This window comes from Ornithorhynchus anatinus, chromosome 3 (assembly GCF_004115215.2).
Source record: "Ornithorhynchus anatinus isolate Pmale09 chromosome 3, mOrnAna1.pri.v4, whole genome shotgun sequence".
NCBI classification, from domain to species: domain Eukaryota; kingdom Metazoa; phylum Chordata; class Mammalia; order Monotremata; family Ornithorhynchidae; genus Ornithorhynchus; species Ornithorhynchus anatinus.
Window position 1 is genome coordinate 141178964 of NC_041730.1, and position 27120 is coordinate 141206083.

At 51.5% G+C, this 27120-nt stretch overlaps 1 protein-coding gene across 2 annotated transcripts in view; it reads left to right on the forward strand.

The window, feature by feature from the left end:
* Positions 1-3833: 3833 nt before the first annotated feature.
* Positions 3834-27120, forward strand: part of CTBP2 (C-terminal binding protein 2) — a 101062-nt gene continuing 77775 nt past the window's right edge. For both annotated transcript variants that reach the window (XM_029061050.2, XM_029061051.2), the window contains exon 1: positions 3834-4330. The gene's annotated coding sequence lies outside the window, so the exon portion shown is untranslated. The remainder of the gene's footprint in view (positions 4331-27120) is intronic.

Below are 27120 nucleotides of genomic sequence, written 5' to 3' on the forward strand. Positions count from 1 at the left end.
TACTTAGGTGGTGCAGCGAAGCAGCAAATGAGGGGCTCTAACCTGGGGGTCACGCAGAGTGTAGATTATTCCAGGCCCTGGAAGAGTGTTGGTTAACTGTGATCTGTGGCTCTTCTTTCAGGCATCTTCCCATGGAGTAAATCTTTGGGTGTCTTTTCTTTCTTCCTGCCCCACTTCTCCTTCAGGGTCTGGGGACCCTGGGCTCTTGGGGCTCCTTTTCCAAAGAAGGAAAAAGTCAGTCAATCGGGTGGTCAATCAGTCAGTCAACGGTATTTATTAAGCGCTGTGCACAGAGCACTGTACGGAATAACAATTTAACATTCAGTCCCCTTCATCCGGGAGTCCACTGGTCTCCCCCAGTGAGGCACGTGGCGGAAGCAGCATGGCTTAGTGGATAGAGCACGGGACTGGGAGTCAGCAGGTCATGGGTTCTAATCCTGGCTCTGTCCCTTGTCTGCTGACACTGGGCAAGTCACTTTAGGGCTTAGAACACTGCTTGGCACATAGTAAGCGCTTAACAAATGCCATTATCATTATTCTTATTATTCTAATATTATTCTTCTCTGTGCCTCAGTTACCTCATCTGTAAAACGGGGATTGAGACTGTGAGCTCCACATGGGACCAACCCAATTTGCTTGTATCTACCCCAACGATTAATACAGTGACTCGCACACAGTCAGTGCTAAACATATACCATTATTATTATTATTATTATTATTAACAAATGGAAGTTAATTTCAGATCGAACTTTGGCTGCTATGGGTTGCTTTTTGGCCCTCAAACTCCGGGAGCAATGCTACCAATCAGTGATATTTATTCCCCACTTTTCCTCATCTCCCACTCCCTTCTGTGTCATCCTGACTCGCTCTCTTCGCTCCCCGGCCCCCAACCCCCCACACTTATGCCCAAAGCTGTCATTTTATTTATTCCTACTGATGCCTGCCTCCCCGCCTCTAGACTGTGAGCTTATTGTGGGCAGGGAATGTCACTGTTTATTGTTGTATTGTACTTTCCCAAGCGCTGAGTACAAATCCCTGCACACGGTAAGCGCTTAATAAATACGATTGAACGAATGACTGAGTGAATGGGTGCAGAGCATTCATTCATTCAATAGTATTTATTGAGCGCTTACTATGTGCAGAGCACTGGTCTAAACGCTAGGGGAGAGCACAACAGAACAAGTAGTGACGAACCCCTCGCTCCAGGGGTTTCCAATCTAGTGGACTGAAAGCGCAACAGTCGGGAGAACAGTGTCTCTAGATTGGAACAAAACCCAAAAACTGTCAATGTGCGGTCAGTCCAGCCAGAGTGTTTCGGCGGGAGGCTTGGCGTCTCAGAGGCCTAGAGGCCTGGTGGCCCGTGGCAAACCATCAGCCCCTCTTGGGTTGCTGCGAATGCAGTAGGGTGCACCGCCCGTCTTAAACATTGCATAAGTATAATAAAATATATAGATAGATACTTCCTATATGTTTACAGTTCTCAGCACACAGTGCTCCGCCTTCAGTAATAATAATGTTGGCATTTGTTAAGCGCTTACTATGTGCAGAGTACTGTTCTAAGCGCTGGGGTAGATACAGGGTAATCAGGTTGTCCCACGTGAGGTTCACAGTCTTCATCCCCATTTTACAGATGAGGGAACCGAGGCCCAGAGAAGTGAAGTGACTTGCCCACAGTCACACAGCTGACAAGCGGCGGATCCGGGATTCAAACCCATGACCTCTGACTCCCAAGCCCAGGCTCTTTCCACTGAGCCACGCTGATTCTCTATCATTATTATTATTATTATTATTCAGTAAGGACTTTAAATAATCCTCTGCATAAAGTAGGTGCTGAATGTAGTGCTCTGCACACAATATGGGCTCAGCACCGTACTCTGTGGACAATGGACCATTGGGACAGTGCTCTGCATAGAGTTGGAGCTCAGTACAGTGTTCTCCATTCGGGAGGAAGGTGCTTAATAATAATAATAATGATAATGTTGGTATTTGTTAAGTGCTTACTATGTGCAGAGCACTGTTCTAAGCACTGGGGTAGACACAGGGGAATCAGATTGTCCCACGTGGGGCTCACAGTCTTCATCCCCATTTTTTACAGATGAGGTAACTGAGGCCCAGAGAAGTGAAGCGACTCGCCCAGAATCACACAGCTGACAAGTGGCAGAGCCGGGATTCGAATCCATGACCTCTAACTCCCAAACCCGCGCTCTTTCCACTGAGCCACGCTACTTAAAATAATGCTCGGCATACAGTAAGTGCTTAATATAATGTTCTGCAGGGGCTCTGGCGGGATCAATGCCGGAGTTGGATTTCAAGTTTCAGTTGCTAGCACATCTGTGGGAAAGAGCCTGATTTTCATCGGGGCGGCAGTTGCTCCAGGGGGGTGGAGGGGGGCACGGCCGCCAGTGGAGACCCGCGGGCCGGCCGAGGAGGAGGAGGAGGAGGAGGAAAAAGTGGAGGAAGAAGAAAAGAGGAGGAGGAGGAGGAGGGAGGGAAGAAACGGCTCAACTTTGTGTGGGTTGGGACGAGGACCCAATGTGGAGGCCCGGGCCCCGCCCCATCCAGCCTGGGAGAGACGGACGGGGAGAGACAGAGACAGAGAGACAAAGACAGAGACAGAGTGTGTGTGTGTATGTGTGTGCGCCCACCTAAACGGGGGGTGGAGGGGGGGGTGTCCTCATCCTGCAATGCACGTGGGTCCGGGGGCGCGGGGGGCCTGGGTCCCCTGGGGAACAGGTGGGTGGGAGGAGGAGGAGGTTGCAAGCGCTTAGTCCGGTGCTCCGCAACATAGTAAGCGCTCAATAAATCCTATTGAATGGATGAGGGGGCACCCGGGGGCAGCGGGGGGCAACCGGGGCCGAGCCCGGCCCATGTGGGCTTGTGCCATCGGTCTGTTTGCGGAGGGAGGACCCGCCCTGCGCCCGGCTCCGGGGGCCCCGACGGGCACAGAGGGGTCAGAGGGGCCCTGGGGGTTAAGGGGTGTCTTGGGAGGGTAAGAGGGGCCCGGGGGGGGTCAGAGGGGCCCTGGGGGGCTCAGGAGGGCGGGAGGCCCTGGGGGTTCAGAGGGGCCCAGGGGGTTAGAGGGGCCCTGGGGGTCTCAGAGGGGCCCAGGGGGGTCAGAGGGGCCCTGGGGGGCTCAGAGGGGCCCAGGGGGGTCAGAGGGGCCCTGGGGGGTCAGAGGGGCCCTGGGGGGCTCAGGGGGGCGGGAGGCCCTGGGGGTTCAGAGGGGCCCAGGGTGTTAGAGGGGCCCTGGGGGTCTCAGAGGGGCCCAGGGGTGTCAGAGGGGCCCTGGGGGGCTCAGAGGGGCCCTGGGGGGCTCAGAGGGGCCCAGGGGGGTCAGAGGGGCCCTGGGGGGCTCAGGGGGGCGGGAGGCCCTGGGGGTTCAGAGGGGCCCAGGGGGTTCAGAGGGGCCCAGGGGGGTCAGAGGGGCCCTGGGGGGCTCAGGGGGGCGAGAGGCCCTGGGGGTTCAGAGGGGCCCAGGGGGGTAGAAGGGGTCCTGGGAGACTCAGAGGGGCCCAGGGGGGTAGGGAGACCCTGGGGGACTAAGAGGGGCCCAGGGGGGTCAGGGGAGTCGAGGTACCAGGGGGTTTCAGAGGGACCCGGGGGGGCCCTGGGGGCCTAAGGGGGCTCCGGGAGGGGCCCAGGAGGGGAGGGCGAACGGCGACCGTCACCTGGCCGCCCCGCCCGGGCTGGGCCTCGGCTGCCCTCCCCGCAGGCCCACCCCAAGGCCCACCCCAAGCCCCTCCCCCAGCCCCTCCCGCAGCCCCTCCCGCAGGGTGGGCAGGGCGGGGCTCCGGGGCACCGGGGGAGGGGCATCGGGGGGAGCCGGGGGGCTCCCAACGGGCCGGGACACATCGGAGGGGGAGGGCGGGGGCGAGGACTAAGTTTGTGGCGGTGGAAGGCGGATCGTTGTCTCTGTGGCCGTGTCTCCTCCCTCTGGATCCCCCTTCCCTGCCCCTCTGCCTGGAGGTGGGCGTCTCTGCCTGCGTGTGTGTGTGTGTGTGTGTGTGCGGGCCTGTCCCCCCGCCGCGGGGGCCGGCGAGGACGAGCGGGAGGTCAAGGCCGCCGCCTCCTCCTCCCTCCTCCTCCTCCTCCTCCTCCTCCTCCTCCACGGCGGCCTCCACCAGCAGCACCAGCAGCACCAGCACCGCCTCCCCCAGCAGCTGCAGGAGCAGCAGCAGGAGCAGCAGGGCGGGCGGCGATGCGGCGCTGACCCCCGGAGGGAGGGAGGGAGGAAGGGAGGGAGGCATCTGCGGAGGGCTCGGGGGACCCTGCACCCCTGCACCCCTGCACCCCTGCACCGCCCTCGGGCTCCGGACCCTGCGCGGCCGAGGTAAGGCCCGGAGCAAGCTCCGCTCCCCCCGCGGCGGCCGGCAAGGACCGGCCCGCCCGTCCGCACCTCCGGGGCCGCCCCCATCCATCCCTCCCCTCTCCCCCCTGCGACCGGACCCTCCCCCCCCGAATCCGCCCCACCCGATCGATCGATCGATGGCTCGATCGATCGGTTGCCGTTGCCCGCGAGGGAGGGGTGCGGCCGTTACCCCCCAGCCCGGGCGGTTGGAGGGGCCGCCTTTGTTTGGGGTGCGGGGAGGGCGGTCGGGGGTCTGTGTGTGTGTGTGTGTGTGTGTGTGTGTGTGTGCACCGCGGGGGGGAGGGGAGGCGGCGACGGTTGTGTTTTGGTGGTCGGTCGGTCCGGACGCTTTGTTCGTTCGGGCGGGCGGATGGGGGTCTGTCCCGGGGCCCGGGCGGCCGAGGACCCCGGGGGCCTCCATCTGTGCGACCGTGTGTGTCCCTGCCTCCCTGCATACGTGCGTGTGACTGTGTGTGCATGCCTCTCTGCATACGTGCATGTGCGTCGGTGCATGCCTCTCGGCATCCATGTGTGTCCACGCGTGTGTGTGTGTGTGTGTGTGTGTGTGCAGTGCTGCAGGAGCACGCGTTTTGGGCGGGTTTTTTCCCCCCTCCTGAGTTTTTCTCGCACCCCCGACCCCGCACTGCTCCTTCTGTGCACCCGCCGAGACCCCTCCCCACCTCCCCAAAGGGAGACCCCAAGCGCCTCCCCTTCCCCAACGCCCGCGGCGGGCGGGACCGGCCTCCCCGGCATGGACTCCTTCCCTCCCTCCCTCCCTCTCTCCCTTCCTTCCTTCCTTTCCCTCCTCCTCCTCCTCCTCCTCCAACCAGCTCCCAAATCCCGCAGGACCTCCTTAGTTGTCAGGGAATGGATTTGCCCCACCTCGTAGCGCCGAGAAGGACTCGGGCTCCCCGAAATGGTTCAGATGAAGTTATGCTCCCCCTCTCCCCGTCCAAACAATTCGTGGAATCGGGAAAAAAAAAACAAAAACACGGTACTTGGAGGGATTTTGACCGTTTAGACGGGGTGATTTGGCTTCCAGGACCAGGTTATTTCCGCTCGGGTTAAAACAACATGTTTAAAGCCGAATAGACTACCTCCCTGGCCTTTTATTCAGAACAAATTTGAGGGTTTTACTTTTTTTTTCCACTAGTAAGAACTTACTCTGTAGCTGAAACATTTCTTTTTTTTTTTCCTCTTCCAAGTTGTTTTCGTAACCCGAAGAATAAGTCGGGAGGTGGTAGGTGGCGAATTAGTGCCAAACAACCAAAACCATTTGCTTCCCTCAAGGAGGTTGACCATTACTCTCCGGACTACCGTAATCTGGTGGCAAAGACTGCTCGTGGATTGAACGGATTGGATTGAACGCATCCAGTTCGGTCATTTGAGCAAGGGTAATGTGGCCAAACAAAAGGAATAGGCAACGATCTTTCAAAAGGGGATTTAGTGTCGGCCCTGATGGTTCCTTTTTCCCACCAAAGGAGAGGAGTGAAATGGCTGGTTTAGAGGAGCCAGGTTTGGGCCTGGGCCGAAGCCCGGCAGACCCTTCACCCCTTTGACTGGGAATATCTTCACCGAGGAAGAGGACTTCAGTGACATCCCGTAGTGGGTTTTGCACAAAGAAACCAGAAGCAGCGTGGAAAGGCCAAAGGGGCTGAGAGCCAGGACCTGAGTTTTTGTGGTGGTGTTGGTTTTTGGGGGGGGGGGGGCGGTGTGTTGGTTTTGTTTCTGTTAGAGTATTTAAATCCTTACTATGTGCCGGGGACTTATACTAAGGCCCTGGTGTAGATTTGAGCTAATCAGGTTGGATACAGTCCCTGTCCCACATGCGGCACCCAGGCTTAATCCCCCTTTCACAGTTGAGGTAGCTGAAACCCAGAGAAGGGAAGGGACACCCCCAGGGTCACACAGCAGACCGTAAGCATGTTGTGGGCTCCGCTAATTCTGTAATAATAATAATAATAATGATGTTGGTATTTGTTAAGCGCTTACCATGTGCCAAGCACCGTTCCAAGTGCTGGGGAGATACAAGGTGATCAGATTGTCCCATGTGGGGCTCACAGTCTTCGTCCCCATTTTCCAGATGAGGGAACTGAGGCACAGAGAAGTGAAGTGACTTGCCCAAAGTCACACAACTGACAAGCGGCGGAGCGGGATTAGAACCCATGACCTCGGACTCCCACGCCCGGGCTCCTTCCACCGAGCCATGCTGCTTCTATGGTATCGTAGTTCCCAAGTGCTCAGTACCGTGCTTTCTGCACATAATGAATGCTCAATAAATACGACTGAATAAATGAACATAGTAAGCACTCGATAAATATGGTCGATTGATCAGTTGAAGTGGCGAAGCAGGGATTAGAACCTAGATCCCCTTGCTTTGGATCACTTACCTGAGGTGTGACCTTAGGCAAGTTTGTTTCCTCCTTTGTAAAAACAGGGATTAAATCAGTTGCTCTTCTCCTTCCCCGTAGATGGTGCCCCATGTGGGACAAGGGACAGTGTGTCGCTTAAAATCATCATCGTCATCATCATCAATGGTATCTGTTGAGTGTTTACTCTGTGCAGAGCACTGTAGGAAGCCCTTATTGTTATTATGAAATGAAAGAATCAGGGAAGTTGTTTGGTAACCAGATGTTTTCTTCCAGTTCTGGAGGATAAGGCAGTGATCTGCTTGAATAGTCTTTAATTGTCTAATAATCAATCAGTCAATCTATCTAACAGACGTAACTGTGGCTATTAGGTGTGCAGAGTTGTGAGTTGTTGAGTTCCGACCGAGATAACCATCAACTGGGTTTGTTACTGGCTTTTCCGAAGCTGTGGTCTTATTCCCAATTTTTTGGGAGGGGGTGGAGGGAGGGCTAAAAGGTGAGGTTTTAAATTGTCTAGTCTAAATAGTTAGAATTTTAGACTGTGAGCTCGGGTAGGATAGGGATTGTTGGATAGGGATTGTCTCTGTTGCTGAATTGTACTTTCCAAGTGCTTAGTAGAGTGCTCTGCACAGAGTAGGCGCTCAATAAATACTATTGAATGAATGAATGAAAATTTGCATAAGCAAAATCTTTTGAACATATAACACCCGCGGCAAAGGAAACACTTTTTTTATTAGAAATTAAAATTACTTCCATTAACTGTTGTGGAATTAATAAGCCTTTTTTTTTAAAAAAAAAAAAACAAACCACCACAAAATGCCTTATAGCAGGGTTTTTTAGTAAGAGATTTTCTTATCTTTTAAATCTTTCTAACACCTGTTAGTCCCCGCTGAGAAGTTTACCTTCTCTAGCATTGTAATCTGGTCAAGTACACATTCATGTGTGAAGCAGTAAACCCCCCTCCCTTTGTAATTATTAACCCAGTGATCTTGTGTATCTCCAGCTCTTGCTGGCTCTTAAGTCACTGACCTCATCCAGAACTTCCTCCAGGCCCGAATAGAAACCCAAAGTGCCTAGAAACCCAAAGTGCCGCATCAGCTTGGGAGAGCTGAACCCTCCAGTAACTGGAAGACACCCCCAAATGTACGCTGGATCTGAATTGGCTCACGTAGGACTGAGGTAGTTGGGGTCCCCCGTGCTGGGGAGGAGACTCCATTTGTTGACTGGCTCTTGGGGCCTCGGGTGGCTCCCGCGTGGCCCCGTTGGGCTAAAATGCAGTTTGGGTTCCGAAGCGTAAGAGTGGAAGATTTTTCAGTTGTTTCCCCTCCCCCAAGTCCTCGAGGTCCGTCCCCCCCGTCCCCCCCCCCCCCCCCCGTTAAAAGTGAGCAGGAGGCCCGGCATAGTGGGGACTGGCAAATATCTAGGGCCAGGAGGCCAGGGACCAGCAGTGAGTTCCTCCCTGTCTTGAATCACTGGGGATGGACAAGTTCTGCCCTCTGCCCACGTACCGCTTTTCCTAAATGGAGGAAGGCCAGAGGAGGCCACAGTGATGGGAAAATGTGCTTCTAGTTTTCCCGTTGTTGCCGTGATGGGTGTGAGCCGTTCCTGCGCCCATCCGTAACGATCTTGGTCTCAGCCTAAAACGTACTGCGTCCCGGACACCAGGGACAGATATCTATTCTTTAAACCTGGGCTTGGGGGAGGAATTTTAACTGGCAGGCAGGGCACAAGTCAAGTCATAGTTCTGCGGTTCGGCTGAGAGATCACGAAGGAAGGTAGATGGCATTTTTAAAGTAACTGCGGGAAGCAGCGTGGTCTAGTGGGTAGAGCCCAGACTTGGGAGTCAGAAGGTCCTGGGTTCGTAATTCAGGCTCCACCACCTGTCTGCTGGGTGACCTTGGGCAAGTCGCTTTACTTCTCTGGGCCTCAGTTACCTCCTCTGTAAACTGGGCATTAAGACCGTGAGCCCCATGTGGGACGTGGACTGTGTCCAACGTGTTTAACTTGTATCTACCCAGCGCTTAGTGCAGCGCCTGACACATCGCAAGCGCTTAACAACTACCATTTTAAAAAAAGAAAGAGAGGAGGTAGATCACACTTTTGAAAGAATTCAAAAACAAGCTGAAGCGCTCTGGGTCTCTGCCATTGAAGAGGGTCGTCAGCCTTTTGGAGCAGAGTGGCTGAACTCAATTATATTTTTTTCCCTTTGTGGATACTCAGCATTGTAGCGATGACTTTGTTGGGCAGAGGGAATTATTCCAGCCTCTTCCACCTACTCCTGAAACCTTGTTTAGGGGACATATCAATCAATCAACCAGTGGCATTTATTGAATGCTTATTGTGTGCCGAGCACTGTACTAAGCGCTCGGGAGAGTGCCATAGAATAGCAGGCCCGTTCCCTGTCCGTAATGAGGTGAATATTAGTGTTCCTTGTTCAGTGGTCATGTTTGATTCTGTTTTGCTTGATGTCTGTCTCCCCCGTTTAGACTGTGAGCCCGTTATTGGGCCGGGATTGTCTCCATTAGTTGCCGAATTGTACATTCCAAGGGCTTAGTTCAGTGCTCTGCACCTAGTAAACGCTCAATAAATAAGATTGAATGAATGAATGAATGAATGACCCTTTTTTGTTTGTTTTTTTGAAGCACCGTGGCCTAGTGGAAAGAGCACCGGCCGGCCTGGGAGTCAGAGGGCCTGGGTTCTAATTCCGGCTCTGCTGCTTTTCTGCTATGTAACGTAGGGCCAGTCACCTAACTTCTCTGTGCCTCCTTTTCCTCCTCTGTAAAATAGGGATTAAATCTTACTCTCTCCCACTTAGACTCTGAGCCCCATGTGGGACAGGGACTGTGCCCAAACCGATTAACTTGTATCCATCCCGGATTTTAGAAGAGCGCTGTCACTTGTATCCACCCCAGATTTTCAAAGAGCTCTGTCAAGCACTTAACAAGCACCATTATCATTATTATTATCATTATTGTTCTCACCTGGGGCGAGGTGAGAATGCAGCATCCCTGAAAAGGACTCAGAATGAAGGTTCTTTTCCTCCCAGTGTGTTAAAGTGCATTTTTATTCAGGCCTGGGTTTGGGTGGAACTCATCAAAGGACTTGGTAAAAAGATCCTCCTTTTAATGAACTTCCATCTTGGGTCATCTTGGGACGACTACTAAAATAGTTGCTCGCTCGACACCTCAGAGTCATCTGTAGGGAGTCCAGTATTTGTTCTGATCACTCGAGGGACCCGAGCCAGGGGCCATGTCTCCATCAGTTCTTCTGGTCTGCTCTCAGTGAGAACGTTTGCTTCCGCCCCACGGGTCTGAGGTTGCCCAAGCCATCTTGACTTCTGAAGTGAACGTCATTGCTGTAGTGTACTTGCCAAGCGTTTAGTACAGTGCTCCGCACACAGTAAGTGCTCAATAAATACGAATGAATGAAGGAAGGAACGTCACCGTTGCCACAGCACGTTCCTGAGCTCAGCTCGAGGAAGAAAGCAGGGCCCCTGGCTGCACACCGTGCCTCACGTTGCGCTGCACACGGTGCATTTTTCCCTCTCGCAAATGAATGCAAAATGTGCAGTGGGGAGGGAGCCAAGCCCAGCCAAGCCAAGCCATTGTCCATGTGGAATGTTAATTGTGGAAGCCAAGGGGCAGTTTGGTCTTTGTTTTTCCAAGTACAAGTGAATGCAGAAACTTGGGGCGTGGCCCGATGAATGAAAAGGCCCAAAGGCTCGGCTCCCAGATTTGCCCAAATGCTTTTTTCTGTGATACACACCATCTTCCCCTCCACCCCCATTTTAGGGGTAAGACATGCTTGGAGAAGGACTTCCGTTTTCCTGTCTTTATTGTGAAAGGGAGAGCGAGTTTTGATAAAGAGATGAGACCAGAAGGGGGGGAAAGATTGAACTTCCAAAAGGCACGTTTCCCTCCTGTTGTTCCAAACGCAGAGCGGCGTCCAGGGTCCCCAAACCTGAGAAATATCACCGGATTCTTTTGGGTTCCTCTTCACAAGTGTCCAGGGTCCCCAGACCTGAGAAACGTCACCGTTGTCTCTTCTGGTTTCTCTCCACAAGAGCGGCCGGGGTTTGTCTGTGTCTGTGTCTCTCAGGTTTCTTGCCCTCGTCGCAGCAGCTCCCGGGTTAGCATTCCCCGAGGTCGGAAAGCCGTGGGCCCTAACGGAGCCCACCGAGTTGGCCGCCCGCCTGCCCACCCGACTGTTATTGTTCCTGCCTCTCCCCCCTTACTGTGACTTTGCGAAAAGCCCCTGCTCTGTCCGTCCAGTCCCTTTCCCTGCAGGCAGATAATAATAATAATAATAATAATAATAATGTTGGTATTTGTTAAGCACTTACTTTGTGCAGAGCACTGTTATAAGCGCTGGGGTAGATGCAGGGTCATCAGGTTGTCCCACGTGAGGCTTGCCACTTGTCAGCTGTTTGACTGTGGGCAAGTCACTTAACTTCTCTGTGCCTCAGTTACCTCATCTGTAAAATGGGGATTAAGACTGTGAGCCCCACGTGGGACATCCTGATTCCTCTGTGCCTACCCCAGCGCTTAGAACAGTGCTCGGCACATAGTAAGCGCTTAACAAATACCAACATTATTATTATTATTAATAATCCTTATTTTACAGATGAGGTAACTGAGGCACAGAGAAGTGAAGTGACTTGCCCACAGTCACACAGCTGACAAGTGGCAGAGCTGGGATTCGAACCCATGGCCTCTGACTCCCAAGCCCAGGCTCTTTCCACTGAGCCACGCTGCTTCTCAATGTCTTGCCCCTTGCTCGTCCTCTTCCACCTGCTCCTCACCAGCAGCAAAAGCATCGCGGGGGAGTCTCATTGGTTTTGGCCTCAGATTTGCGGGCGGGGGTAACCCCTTTGCCCGAGAGGCCGACACAGAGAAGGCAGCGCCAGCAGAGACCCCCGATTTTCCGGAAGGTAGCAAGGCGCCAAAACCATGGCTCCGGCAGGAAGAATGGGGCCCCGTGAAAGCTTTTGGAGCTGCTGTTTTGTGGCCAGGAGGTGCCGAAGGCCCAGAGAAGTGAATTCTTAACTGTTTTCCAATCCGGGATTCTTAGAGTTGTTTAGTTCATCTAGCAGTCAATCAGTGGTGTTTACTGAGCACTTACTTTTGGGCAGAGCACTTGGGAGAGTACCATACAAGAGAGTTGGTAGACATGTTCCCTGCCCCAAATGAGCTTAACAGTCTAGAGGATGTAAGGTGATAATGAAAATTCAAATAATTATTCATTAATTCATTCATTCATTCACATTTATTGAGCGCTTACTATATGAAGAGCACTGTACTAAGTGCTTGGAATGTACAGTTCGGCAACAGATAGAAATAATCCCTGCCCATTGACGGGTGTACAGTCCAGTGGGCAGAGACAGGTGGACAAAAGCAAGACAACTTAATCACAATAAATAGAATCAAGGGGATGTACACCTCATTAACAAAAATAAATAGGGTAATAAAAATATATTGATGCTTCAGGTCCAGCCCGGAGGCCAAGGGCTGGACATCACACATGGCAACATAACAAGGTGCAGCACGCACCTTGTCTCATCTTGTAGTGTCTCATCTCCACATATCTAGTCTAGCCATGGGCCCCACATTGGCCTTTTCAGCCACCCCCCTGCCCCAGGTGGTTTTCTTTTGTCTTTGCGTTTAAAGGACAACTACATATAATATAGTACCTGCTTTGTGACCTTGGGTAAGTCATTGAACTTCTGTGCCTCAGTTCCCTCATCCACAAAATGGGGATTCAATCCCAGTTGTCCTTTCTACTTAGACCGTGAGCCCTGTGTGGGATTTGATGATCTCGTAGCCACCCCAGTGGTTAGTACAGTGCTTGGCGTATAGTAAGTGCTTAACAAATACTACAATCATTATCATTTATACATATGTATTACATGCATCTAATATATGTACATAGTGCTAGAAATGGCTAAAAGGTTCATACCACTTAGGATACTGGTAATTAATTGGGGAGAGGTAATTTCAGGAGGTTGGATTTCAGGGGGAATCTGAATTGGGGTATAGGAGAGCACGAGCCAAGCTGGCGGAACAGTGTGAGCCAGGGCATGGACGCTTAAGGTGCAGAGCGCGCGAGGCTAGAAGATTGACTTGGGAGGAACCAAGAGGGCAGAAGGGGAAGTGGGATGAGTTGAGATCAATTGTCATCTGTTAGAGTGTAAGGTTAATGTTGTATTTGCGAAGTGCTTACTATGTACCAAACAGTGTACCGAGTGCTGGGGTTGATACAGTGTAGGCAGATTGAATTCAGTCCCAGTCCCATATGGGGCTCACTGCCTAACAGTACACTTAGTGCTCTGCACATAGTAAGCGCTCAATAAATACTATTGAATGAATGAATGAATAACAGGGAGGAAGAGCGAGCGGGTGTTTTGTCCCCACCTGACAGATGAGATAATTGAGGTCCACGGTCACACAAGAGGCAGATGATGGAGGGGAATTAGAATACAAGTTCCCTGCCTCCCAGGCTCCAGGTGATTGTACTAGGCCGGGTCACTTCTCTACTCTGTACTTCTCAAGCACATAGAGCAGTGCACCGAACCAGGAGGGTGTTCAGTAAATACCATCGTTATGATTATTGCTGTTTCTTGTGCGTTTTTTTAAACTGCATTGGCAAGTGCTTAATAGGTACCAAGCACTGTATTAAGCATGGGCATAGATATAGGGGAAGCAGCGTGGCTCAGTGGAAAGAACCTGGGCTTTGGAGTCAGAGGTCATGAGTTCGACTCCCGGATCTGCCACTTGTCAGCTGTGTGACTGTGGGCAGGTCACTTAACTTCTCTGTGCCTCAGCTACCTCATCTGTAAAATGGGGATTAACTGTGAGCCTCACATGGGACAACCTGATTCCCCTGTATCTACCCCAGCGCTTAGTAAATACCAACAGTGCTCTGCACATAGTAAGCGCTTAATAAATACCAACATTATTATTATTATATAGGATAATCAGATTGGACACAGCCCCTTTCCCACTTGGGGCTCACCATCCTAATCCCCATTTTACAGATGAGGTAACAGGAACAGGGAAGTGAAGTGACTTGCCCAAGGTCATGAAGCAGACAGGTGGCGGAGGTGGGATTAGAACTCAGGTCCTCTCAGGCCCGTGCTCTGTCCACTAGGCCATACAGCTTCTCTGCTGCTGCCAGCACCGCTTCCTTGACTGATTGGAGTATAGGCTAGTTGCATCCTCTCTCTTCTGCAAAATCCTCAGGTGGTCAATGAAAGCATTAGGCAGCCCTCGGAAGCTCAATGGTTTTCATTAAGAAAACCGAGAGGAGGAAGCGTGCGATCTGTTAAAGAGTGGGTGCTCCTCTTATGAATGAGAACACTTCCAAGGAAAAACATGACTTTTTTCATCGTTGTGTGCAGGAAATGTGTCTGCTAATTCTCTTGCATTGTATTCTCCCAAGAGCTTAGTACAGTGCTCTGCACATAGTAAGCACTCAGTAAATACCGCTGATTGATTGATATGAGAAAAATAACAGGACTGGTGTTGAGCAGTGATGGGTGGGGGGGTGGAGCAATGGGGGTATATACAATACCTAGCGCTGTTATTTAGAGGCCTCCGAAGTCTTATGCAGTAATTGGCAACTCGTTGAAAAAGGATTCTGTACCTTAAAGGGATCTTGGAGATTCGAAGCTCCGATGAACAAATCAAATCAATCAGTGGTATTTATTAAGCGCTTACTGTGTGCAGAGCGCTTGGGAGAGTAGGGTATGAGAGAATTGGTAGACACGTGCCCTGCCCTGATTGAGGTAATGTCCCCTCTGCCGTGTAGAGTGGAGGTGGCGGCCGAGGGCCCCTCACCTCCCACGGTGGACCCCACTCCCGTGGTGGACCCCGCCACCCCTCCGGAGGATCCCGGCCGGCCTCTCCGACCAAGTGTCTCGATTCACTGGTTTCCCACAGCTCCAAGGGCAACAGAACCAGGGTGACGGACGCACTCACAGCGCAGGCTCCTTTCAAGCCTCGCCGTCTTTTACAGAGGCCCTTCGAAGTTCAGTGTCGGGGACGCCTCTGGGGAGGTACTAGCCGTTCCCTGTGGCGTGGGATCCCTCCAGCTACAGGTTTAAATGCTTTCGAATAATACTTCTGGGCTGTTTTTCATTTTTCCAACATTTCGCAGGCATTAATTTTCACAATACTCCCTGTGTGCTAACTCAATAGTGCATTCCTGATTTTATGGGGTAACACGATTTGCCAGCATTGGGTTACTTTTCAGGATATTCAAATCAGCCCCTGTTGGGACTAGAGTGGGGCCACGGGATCCCGCCTGGCAGCGGTGGGAGAGCAATGCAGTGCGGAGGACCCCTGGCTGCCTCTTAATTTTCCTTTCTTCAAAGAAAATCTTAGAATGTGTATTTAGCCCAGATTTGTGTGAGGGTTTTTGTTTTTTGTTTTTTTTTGTTTTTCGTGGCCATCTGGTCCACGTTGGGCTTCAAGCCCCGGAGCGGAACTGGATTTTCTCGGTCCCGTTGAGGAGAAGCCAGGGCTGAACGAGGATCTCCACGGCGTCTCTAGGCGGAGTCTGTCGCTCCACTGAACTGTTTTCTTTCCCGGCTCCCCGGAAGTTGTTTGAGAAAATAGAGCGGCAGGCTGGGAGTGCCAGGTTCACCCCGGCCTTGTGGCTAAGGGGACACCAGGCAGTGTGATCTAGTGGTCAGAGCATGGGACTGGAAGTCAGGAGATGACCTGGATTCTGGCCCCAACTCTGCCACTGGCCTGCTTTGAGAGGGTGGATAGGTCACTTAATCTCTCGGGGCCTCAGTTTGCATAGCTGAAAAATGGGGATTAAATATGAATTCTCCCTTTTTATCGTATGGGTAAGCGCTTAATATATATGTTCCAGGCACTGTAATAATAATGTTGGTATTTGTTAAGCGCTTACTATGTGCCGAGCACCGTTCTAAGCGCTGGGGTAGACATAGGGGAATCAGGTTGTCCCACGTGGGGCTCACAGTCTTAATCCCCATTTTACAGATGAGGGAACTGAGGCACAGAGAAGTTAAGTGACTTGCCCACAGTCCCACAGCCGACAAGTGGCAGAGCTGGGATTCGAACTCATGAGCCCTGACTCCAAAGCCCGTGCTCTTTCCACTGAGCCATGCGGTTAAATAGAAGATAAGCAGGCACAGTCCCTGTCCCACATGGGGCTCACAGTCTTAATTCTCATTTTACAGATGTGGCAACTGAGGCACAGAGAAGTTAAATGACTTGCCTAAGGTCACACAACAGACAGTTGGTTTAGCTGGGACTAGAACCCAGGTCCTTCTGACTCCCAGGTCCGTGCTTGATCCGCAAGGCCACTCTGCTTCTCACACTCCCTTTCCTTTAGGCAGACCCACGTTAGAGGCTGTGTCTGACCTGATTTCCTTGGGTGCACCCCAGAGCTTCTCACAGTGTTTGGCAGAGTAAGCGCTAAATAAATGCCATCATTGCTATTCACCGGTTTCTGAATGGGCATGTTTCTGTTCAGCAAGGAGAATCCAGCAGAGTCAGGCTACCCTTTACTTTACGTCATGTTTACACTTTTCCCCGATCCCGGGCCGAGACTTTTTAGGTCTGTGTCTGTTAGGAATCTGGGCCTGGACCCTGAACACATGATTGTAGCAAATGATAGTTCCCTCAGTGGACTGTCACTACCATCCTGGCCTGCGTTCCCTGCTCACTGAACAGTGCTCGCCCTCTCCTCAGATTCTCAGGTTTTCACCATCTCTTGCCCGTTTGGGTTCGTTCCACTTGAGAAGAACAGGTTTGAAGAGCTGAGGGCTCCCGCCCACTTTTCTGCCCACCCCCTTCTTCCTTTCTTTCCACACTCCCTTCCCTTTCCCCCTTCCTCCTTCCCACTGTCAGTCGGGCAGCCTCTTGAACAAACACTCTCTTCATCCTTTTCACCTAGTTGGTGTGAGGCCCTGGAAAAGGAGGTTTTAAAAAGTTGAAAAGATAAGATGCGTTTGGAAAAGTTGTTACCTGCACCTGTTAATCATTTTCCAAACAAAGTGGAAATCTGGGGCTTCGCTCTACTTCCGCTGTTCTCTGGTTTAAGTCCAGGGGCCGTCAGCGAGTGCATTGTCTCCCAGGGTATAGGATCAGTCAATCAAATAGTCATTGCTATTTATTAAGCACTTACTGTGGGTGGCACATTGTATCGAGTGTTTGAGAGAGCTTATAGTTCTGTGGTAGCTTTATAAAGAAATAATAACAGCAGTATTTGTAAAGTGTTTCCTCTATGCCAAGCACTGTACTGAGCCCTGCGGGGGAAACGAGATGCTCAAGTCAGACACGGTCCTTGATCCACGGGGGCTCACCATCTAGGTGGGAAGGGGAAATCAGGTTTTGAATCCGCACTTTACAGATGGGGAAACTGAGGTACAGGGAAGTGAAGTGACTTCCAGGTGGCGGAGCTGGGATTGGAACCAGCGTGGCTCAGTGGAAAGAGCATGGGCTTTGGAGTCAGAGGTCATGGGTTCGAATCCCGGCTCTGCCACTTGTCAGCTGGGTGACTGTGGGCAAGTCACTTCACTTCTCTGCGCCTCAGTTATCTCATCTGTAAAATGGGGATGAAGACTGTGAGCCCCACGTGGGACAACCTGATTCCCCTGTGTCTACCCCAGTGCTTAGAACAGTGCTCGGCACATAGTAAGCACTTAACAAATACCAACATTATTATTATTATTATTGTGTTCCTTTCCACCAGACCACGCTGCTTTTCAAGACATCTACTGGTGCCCAACAATTCATTTTTTACAAACACCATGTTCAGGAACGGGTTATTCCTGAAGCATTTCTTTGTTTACCCCTCCTTCCCCTGCAGCTTTTTGGCCCCGGAATGGGAGCGTGAGGGAGATGAGGTGGGTGGGGACTAACAAGGAAAAAGGATGGCATGGGCTGGGGGCTATGGGCTTGGGGGCTGGGGGCTGGGGGCGGGGATCCTCTCCCCTCCTAAGGTAAAAGGAAAGGCCCCCACCCTGGGTTGGCAGGAGGGGGACAGGAGCAAGGGGACACCTGACGGTCCTGTTGGGCAGTCAGTTGCTATTTGCTTGCAGAAATGCCTGCCAGTGGTTACTTAGGGGCCCCTTGAATCCCACCCTGCAGCCTGGAGTGGGGAGGGCAGGGTGGCGTGGAGCTGGGAAAGAATCACCAAGTGTTGGAGCTTGTCAGAGACTGAGGGGCCTGGCTTTTCCTCTCCCCCACCCCGGGCCCTGGGCTCGGTCACCTCAGGGTCCGGAAGTTTGGAGGCTGGCCGGCCGGATCGATTCTAGGCATCTGAGATGACCTCGGTCGGGTTTCCGGTGCGGGACGTCTCTGGGGAGCGCGGCCGCACCCCTCCTGGCTGGGGAGAATGGTTGGGGAGACCTCCGCCCTCCTCCCGACCCGAGGAGGTCACGGCCCTTCCGCCACGTCAGAGCGCACCCCCATCCCTGGCCCTGGCCAGTTCGGATCCAGGCCCTAGCCCTCTTGTTCATGGGCGTATTTTTCTTTTCTCATTTGCCCACCCACCTCCTGCAAACAAAAACTCCTCACCATTGGCTTTAAAGCAGTCCACCATCTTGCCTCGTCTACCTCATCTATCTATTCTCCTTCAACCCAGCCTGCACACTTGGCTCCTCTAATATGAATCTTCTCACAGTGCCTCCATCTCGCCTATCTCACCGCCAACCCCTAGCTCACGTCCTGCCTCTGTCCTGGAATGCCCTCACTCCTCAAATGCCAACAGACAATGACTCCCCCCACCCTTCAAAGCCTTATCGAAGGCACTCTCCTCTCTGAGGCCTTCCCAGACTAAGCCCCTCTCACTCCCTTCTGCATCGCCCTCACTTGATCCCTTGGTTCCTCCCCCCTCCCAGCCCCTCAGCCCTGAAGTACATATCTGTCATTTATTTGTTTGTATTCATGTCTCCCCCATCTAGAATGTAAGCGCCTTGTCGGCAGGAAATGTGTCTGTTTGTTGTAGTGTACTCTCCCAAGCAATAACTACCGTGCTTTGCGCACAGTAAGTGCTCAATAAATACAATTGAATGAATTTGTTTATTTAGCTGTACATTTAGTGGTTCTTGGACCATTTGATCCTGAGGTGTTTGGAGTCAATCACTGGCACTTAATGAGCACCTTGTTTTTGCAGAATACTGTATTAAATGCGTGAGAGAGTACAATAGCAATAGTAGATACGAGATACCTGTTCGCAGAGAGTTTACACTCTACTGCGCGAAGAGCACTGTACTGGGGAAGCAGCGTGGCTCAGTGGAAAAGAGCCTGGGCTTCGGAGTCAGAGGTCATGAGTTCGACTTCCGACTCTGCCACTTGTCAGCTGTGTGACTGTGGGCAAGTCACTTAACTTCTCTGTGCCTCAGTTCCCTCATCTGTAAAATGGGGATTAACTGTGAGCCTCACGTGGGACAACCTGATTACTCTGTATCTCCCCCAGCGCTTAGAACAGTGCTCGGCACATAGTAAGCGCTTAACAAATACCAACATTATTATTATTATTACTAAACACTTTTGAGAGGACAGTAAAGTTGGTAGACACCGTTCTTGTCCTCAAGGTGTTTACAGTCTGCTTTGTGCAAAGCACTGTATTAAGCACCTGAGAGAGTACATAGAGTTTGTGGACATGATCTTTGCCCTTCAGGAACTTAGAGCCTCTTTAGGGTAATAATAATAATAATAATGGTATTTGTTAAGCACTTACTATGTGCTAGGTACTCTAGGGTACAGGCCCTAAACTAATTTACAGGTACGAGGAAGAAGAGAACCTTAAGTTGGGTATGTGGATGGAGATATACCTACAGAGTGAAGAAGGAAAGTTGATTCGGGTTATGATGCTAAGTTACAATGTCTCTCAAGTGGCTGTGAGAGCAGAGAGACAGAGTGGGTAGTTGGGCAGATATGACATGGAGAGAAGAAAAGCCAGGTGGAGGAGGTGGAATTTCATAAGGCTTCAAAGTCTACCAACTCTGTTATATTGCAGTCTCCCAAGCGCTTAGTACAGTGCTCGGCAAACAGTAAGCACTCAGTAAATAAGATTGATTGAAGATTGCAGGAGCTGTGGCCTGGGTGTTTTGAAGGAGAAAGTTTTTCCAGGCGGGAGGAAAGGTGAGAGTGTTATTAATGTCCGTCTGCCCACTCTAGACTGTAAGCTAATTGGGGGACAGGGAATGTGTCTGCTAACTCTGTTGTATGGTACTCTCCCAAGTGCTTAGTACAGTTCTCTGCACACACTAAAACGCTCAGTAAATATGATTGGTTGATAAAATTCCGTTCATTGATTGAAGTGAGATTGTATAGGAAAGAGGTTGGAGCTAGTGAGGTAGATTCGGAGCCAACTGTTTAGAGGTGTCGGCTGAAGCCCTGTAAGCATGTGAGCTCCTTGAGGGAGAGGATGTAAATGGAGAAGAGATCCAGAATTGAGGATCCCCACATTTAGAAGGTGGGAAGCAGAGGAGGAGCCTGCAGAGGAGGCTGAGAAGGAGCAGTAAGAGAGGTAAGAGGAGAACCAGAGAGAACTGAGTCCATAAAACCAAGGGTAGGTAGTATTTCCAACCCGTTGTTCTATACTTGTTCTTCTGGCTTTCACACTCTTTATTGTTTGTTTGTCTCCGACCTCTGTTAGGAGATAAGCTCCTTAATAGTATCAATCAATGGTATTTATTGAACACTTACCATTTGTAGAGTGTGTACTAAGGCTTGGGAGAGTACAAGCACCGCCCTTCCCCCCCCCCCCCCCCCCACGCACTACCTTCTGTGTCCCCATGACTTGCTCCCTTTGCTCTTCCCCCGCCAAAGCCTCCCAGCACTTATGTATATATCCGTAATTTATTTATTTATATTAGTGTCTCTCTCTCCCCTCTTAAACTGTAAATTCACTATGAGCAGGGAATGTGTCTGTGTCCACCAGAAGCTTGCAGTTTCGAGGGGGAGACAAACATCAAAATTAATTAGGGAGATGTACGGAAGTGCTGTGGGACTGAGGGTGAGGTGAATAGCAAGTGCTTAAAGGGGACACAGATTCATTCATTTGATTGCATTTATTGAGCGCTTACTGTGTGCAGAACAGTGTACTAAGCTCTTGGGAGGGCACAGTACAACAATAAAGAGACATCTTCCCTTCCCACAACGAGTCTAGATCCAAATGCATAGGTGACACAGAAGGGAGAGGGAGTAGGATAGATGAGGGCTTAACCAGGGAAGGCCTCTTGGAGGAGATGTGATTTTAGGAGGGTTTTGAAGGTGGGGAGAGGGTGGTCCGTTGTGTAGGAAAGGGGTGGAAATTCCAGGCTAGAGGGAAGGCATGGGCAAGGGGTTGTTGGCAGGAGAGAAGAGATCTAGGGACAGTGAGTAGGTTGGCCTTAGAGGAGCAGAGTGTGCAGACTGGGTGGTAGGAGGAGATCGGCAAAGTAAGAGAGGGGAAGAGATCAAGTATTGACGAAACGCTTAATATGGGCAGAGCACTGTGCTGAGCACTGGGAAGGAATACACAGGTGGGGGTTAGACATGAACCCTGTCCCTCGGGCGGCTCGCAATCTAAGAATAGGGAGGGGATTGGTGACAGGCGCATAAGGAGAGATGAAGCAAACCACTGAGAGAACATGAAGACAGGACCAAAGCTTAGCAGGCGCTGTGGCAGGCTTCTCGTAGGCAGGGAATGTGTCTGCTAACTCTGTTGTGTTGTCCTCTCCTAAGTGCTTAATACAGTGCTCTGCACCCCCTTGACGCTGTTTAGTGCCATTGTTCTTGTCTGTCCGTCTCCCGCGATTAGACTGTAAGCCTATTAGACTGTATTAGACTGTATTAATCCCCCTATTAGACTGTAAACGGCAGGGACTGTCTCTATCTGTTGCCGACTTGTTCATCCCAAGCGCTTAGTACAGTGCTCTGCACATAGTAAGCGCTCAATAAATACTATTGAATGAATGAATGAATGAAAAGTGCTCAATAAATGCTATTTTTTGACTGATCGATTCAGCAGGATTTCTGGCTCCTGGTGGCTCAGAGCCCACAGCTGTGGCCGGGGCCACAGCGGGTGCTCGAGCGATAGCCGCCCCTTCGGTCTTCCTGGGGTTCAGTCGCGGCAGAGGCGGTGCTAGGCTAGGGCTGCTTCTCCCCGTTCGCCGGGGCTGGGGGAGGAGTGTTGGGATGGAGGGTTCTCGGTGATCCAGAGGAGAGTCAGGGTCCTGGGAAGGCAGTGAGGGTGGAAGCAGCGAGGCTTAGTGGGTACAGCTCAGGCCAGGGAGTCAGAAGGACCAGGTTTCTAATCCCAGTTCTGCCACCTGTCTGCTGAGTGACCTTGGGCTAGTCACTTAACTGCTCTGCACCTCAGTTACCTCATCTGTAAAATGGAGATAATTGTGTGAGCCCCATGTGGGAGAGGAACTGTGTCCAATCAGATTAACTCGTATCATCCTCAGTGCTTAGGAAGTTCTCGGCACGTAGTAAGCGTTGAAGAAGTACCGTAATAATAATCACAGTCCATAATCATTATAATTCATGTATTAATAGTTATTATCAGGAGGACCCCCATAGTGAGGAGCCGCGATGAGGGACGGCAGATATCTGGCAGGGTCACGTGTGGCCGTCCGGTGGGGAGAGAGGTCCGGGATGTGATAAGTGGTGGCTTAAGTTCTCGTGGGTGGCCCTCGGAGCACAGGCATGCTGGGAGCAGAGCCCTGAGAGCCGCAGTGGAGAGGTAATAATAATAATAATGTTGACATTTGTTAAGCGCTTACTATGTGCCAAGCACTGTTCTAAGTGCTGGGGAAGACATAGGGGAATCAGGTTGTCCCACGTGGGCCTCACAGTCTTAATCCCCATTTTACAGATGAGGGAACCGAGGCACAAAGAAGTTAAGTGACTTGCCAGGTGCCTGAGAGGTGCCAGGACAGGGGACGTACATCTTGCTACTGTGGTGCCTTCCAAGTTCTCGGTCCAGTGCCTGGCACTTAGTAGGCCTTCAGTGAATGCTGCTGGGACTGTTGGAGAGATTTCACTGCTGGGCCACCCAGACGAAGATGAAGCTGGGCTAGTGTGTGGAGGCCTGGTGGTGGTGGTGGGATGAGCTTTCTGGGTGCTAAGCACTGGGAGAGTTAGCCGCTTCCTGCTACAGCAAGCTCCATGCTGCTGGTGCAACTGTCTCTTCCAGGATAGCGTTGCAGTCTGTCCAGAAAGGTGCATTTAGAGTGAATACACATTACAGAAGTGACTATTTTTTTTTCCTGGTTGCGAAGGAGTTGTGTAGGAGCGCGATGTGGGGGTGAAAATGTACAGGTTTTGGAGTGCATTTGGAGGAATAAAATCCAACTTGGACATCTCATTTCTTTCATTTCATTCAGTCGTATTTCATTCAATTGTATTTCATTCACTCGTTTTTATTGAGCGTTTACTGTGTGCAGAGCACTGTACTAAGCACTTGGAAAGTACAATTCAGCAACAGATAGAAACAATCCCTACCCAACAACGGGCTCACACTCTAGAAGGGGGGAGACAGACAACAAAACAAAACAAGTAGACAGGCATCAGTAGCATCAAAATAGATAAATAGAATTATATATATGCATCATTAATAAAATAGAGTAATAAATATGTACAAATATACACCAGTGCTGTGGGGCGGGGAAGGGGGTAGAGCAGAGGGAGGGAGTAGGGGCCATAGGAAGGAGGAGCAGAGGAAAAGGGGGGCTCGGTCTCGGAAGGCCTCCTGGAGGAAGTGAGCTCTCGGTAGGGCTTTAAAGGGGGGAAGAGAGCTAATTTCGCGGATGTGAGGAGGGAGAGGGTTCCAGGCCAGAGGTAGGATGTGGGCCAGGAGTCGGTGGCGAGACAAGTGAGAACGAGGCACAGTGAGAAGGTTAGCAGCACTAGAGGAGCAGAATGTGCGGGCTGGGATGGAGAAGGAGAGAAGGGAGGTGAGATAGGAGGGGGCAAGGTGATGGCTAGCTGTAAAGCCAGTAGTGTGGAACTTTTGTTTGATACGGAGGTGGATAGGAAACCGCTGGAGATTTTTAAGGAGGGGGGTGACATTCCCTGAAAGTTTCTGTAGAAAGATAATCGGGGCAGCAGAGTGAAGTATGGACTGAAGTTGGGGGAGACAGGAGGTTGGGAGGTTGGAAAGGAGGCTATTGCAGTAATCCAGTCGGGATAGAATGAGAGACTGTACCAACATGGTAGCGGTTTGGATGGAGAGGAAAGGGCGGGTCTTGGCGATGTTGTGAAGGTGAGCCTGGCAGGTTTTGGAGACAGATTGGACGTGTGGAGTGAATGAGAGAACGGAGTCAAGAATGACACCAAGGTTGCGGGTCTGTGAGATGGGAAGAATGGTAGTGTTGTCCACAGTGATGGGAAAGTCAGGGAGAGGACAGGGTTTGGGAGGGAAGATAAGGAGCTCAGACTTAGACATGTTGAGTTTTAAGTGGCGGGGGGTCATCTAGGTGGAGATGTCCTGAAGGCAGGAGGACATACGAGCCTGGAGGGAGGGCAAGAGAACAGGGGAGGAGATGTAGATTTGGGTGTCATCTGCGTAGAGATGATAGTTGAAGCCGTGGGAGCGAATGAGTTCACCAAGGGAGTGCGTATAGATGGAGAACAGAAGGGGACCAAGATCTGACCCTTGAGAAACCCCTACAGTTATTGGATGGGAGGGGGGAGGAGGAGCCTGTGAAGGAGACCGAGAATGAACGGCCAGAGAGATAAGAGGAGAACCAGGAGAGGGCAGAGTCTGTGAAGCCAATGTTGGGTAACGTGTTGAGAAGGGGATGGTCCACAATGTCAAAGGCAGATGAGACGTTGAAGAGGGTTAGGATAGAGTAGGAGCCATTGGATTTGGCAAGAAGGAGGTCATGGGTGATCTTTGAGAGGGCAGTTTCGATGGAGTGGAGGGGACGGAAGCCAGATTGGAGGGGGTCCAGGAGAGAATTAGAGTGGAGGAATTCAAGACAGCGAGTGTGGACGACTCGCTCTAGGAGTTTGGAAAGGACTAGTGTAGACTAGTGGGCTCCCAGATATGTCATGGAAGAGAAAGAGACCTGCCTTCAGTGCTTCTCTCTTCAGATCTCCAAGTGGCTTTTCTGAGCAACCTGGGGATACACTTGACTAATGGAGCTCCATTTAGCTCTTCACTTTTCAGAAAACTCTTTACTTGGGTTGTGCTACTTGAGTGGGTCATGCCACTTACAGTTTTAATAATCATAATGAGGGTACTTATAAAGTGCTTACTATGTGCCCCGTGTAGGGGTAGATATAAGGTCATCAGGCCAGACACAGTGTCTGTCCCCCTCAGAGGTCACAGCTTAAGCAGGAGGGGGACCAGATATCACCATTCCCCATGGTACACAGATGGAAACCAAGACCCAGAAAGCTAGTGACTTGTCCAAGGTCACACAGTCGGCCGGGGCAGAATCGGACTGGGACTGGGAGAGACCTCTGGTCTCCCGGTCATGGTCTGTGCAGGAGGGAGAGAACGTCGGTCCCCGGGAACTTCCCGCTTTTGGCCGACCATTCCGAGGGCCTGAATTGGGGATGAGAAAAGATGGCGGTGGCCTCAACGTGGACAGCACTTGTGGTGTGCTCTTCCCAACCCAGAAAGAGAGCCCATCCCTCTCTCTCCCTCAGCAGCTGCCAGCCACCGGTTACACTGGGGTGTGGAGACACGTCCCTGGGGCTGGGCCCACTGGCAGACACGCAGCCCCCTCGCAGCCTTCCTGCAGCCCCAGGATGATGTGTCACCTCACGGCAGCCCCACGACAATACACGGACTCCTGGCAGCCCCGGGATGATGTCTTTTCTGTTCTGTTATACTCATCCAAGCACTCAGTACAGTGCTCCGCACACAGTAAAAGCTCAATAACTACGAGTCACCTACTGACAGAGAGGACATGGTCCCCAGAACGACACGCGGTCTCCTAGCAGCCCCAGGATGACGCCCGAGCTCATGGTAGCCCCAAGATGGCATGTGACCTCATGGTAGACCCAGGATGATGTGGACTCCTGGCCGCCCCAGGCCAACACGTGGCCTCATGGCAACTCCAGGATGGCACAAGGCCATGAGGCCTCCCCAGGTCGGCCACTCAGGTACCAGAACTGCCCTCTATGCCTAGGGCCGAGCTGCCCCCTCTGCCCCCGCCATCCCCTTCCCAGTCTCCAATCACTGCGAAATGCTACCCCCTTGGCCTTGACCTTCCCCTACAGTGCTTTGACCATGATTCTGGGAAAATGGAGTGAGCTGGTCAGCCCCACTCCCATCTTACTCCAGTCCACTAAAGCCTCACTTGCAGTGGACTTTGGGGGGTGGCTGTGGTTGTCTTGGTGTAAGTAAGAAGTAGGGCTCGCAGTAAGGTCTCCCGTAAAGAAAACCCCCAACCCCCCAAAATTAGTGTAAAAACACGCTAATTAATCAGTCATATTTATTGAGCACTTTCTTTGTGCAGACCACTGTACTAAGTGGTTGGGGGAGTATAATAAAAGATTGAGTAGACATGTTCCCTGCCCACAAGGAGCTTCCAGTCTATGGGGGGAGACAGACATTAATACACAAAAATAAGTCGCAGATTTGGATAAAAGAACTGTAGGGCTACCGGTGGGGTGAATGAGAAGCAGTGTGGTTTAGTGGAAAGACCACGGGCTTGGGAGTCAGAAGTCATGGGTTCTAATCCCGGTTCCACCACTTGTCAGCTGTGTGACTTTGGGCAAGACACTTGTCTGTGCCTGTTACCTCATCTGTAACAATGGGGATTAAAACTGTGAGCCCCGTGTGGGACAACCCTCAGCACTTAGAACAGTGCTTGGCATATAGTAAATGCTTAACAAATACCATTATTATTATGATGATGATGATGATGATGATGATGATGATTAAATCCAAGTGCAGTGCATCCGATTGGCCAATGTTGGTTCATATGCTTCAGTTAGATGAGGCTTGGGTGATCAATTTAGAACAGAACCCCCCAAGATGGTGCTGCTTTTGGGCCTTCCTTCCGCAGTCAGGTCCCTGTCCGTCCATCCGGTCAGTCCCTGAAAAGCAGACCCTCCTGGAATGTGCCTTTCCTGCTTCAGCCCCTTTGCTCTTGGTAAACTCTGGTGCTCACCAGGAAGGCTGGCAGCGGTGTCTGTTGTGAACGTGGGGATGCTTTCTTCTTTAAAAAACACCTCTGAGTGATTTACCTCTGGGGGATTTTGGCTGCTGCAGAGAACTGTCTGTCTCTGGAAGACCGCAGTCCAGGAACAAATGGCAGCGTGTGAGGCCGCTGGGGAGTTTGGTTTTTCTACGTTTTCCTGACCTGATGGCCTCGTAACCAAGTGAGCGCTCAGTTCGGTGCTCGGGACGTAATCGGCGCTGAATAAATACCACCTGGGAAAGGCAGTCCCTTCATATTTGGCAATGGGAACAGCC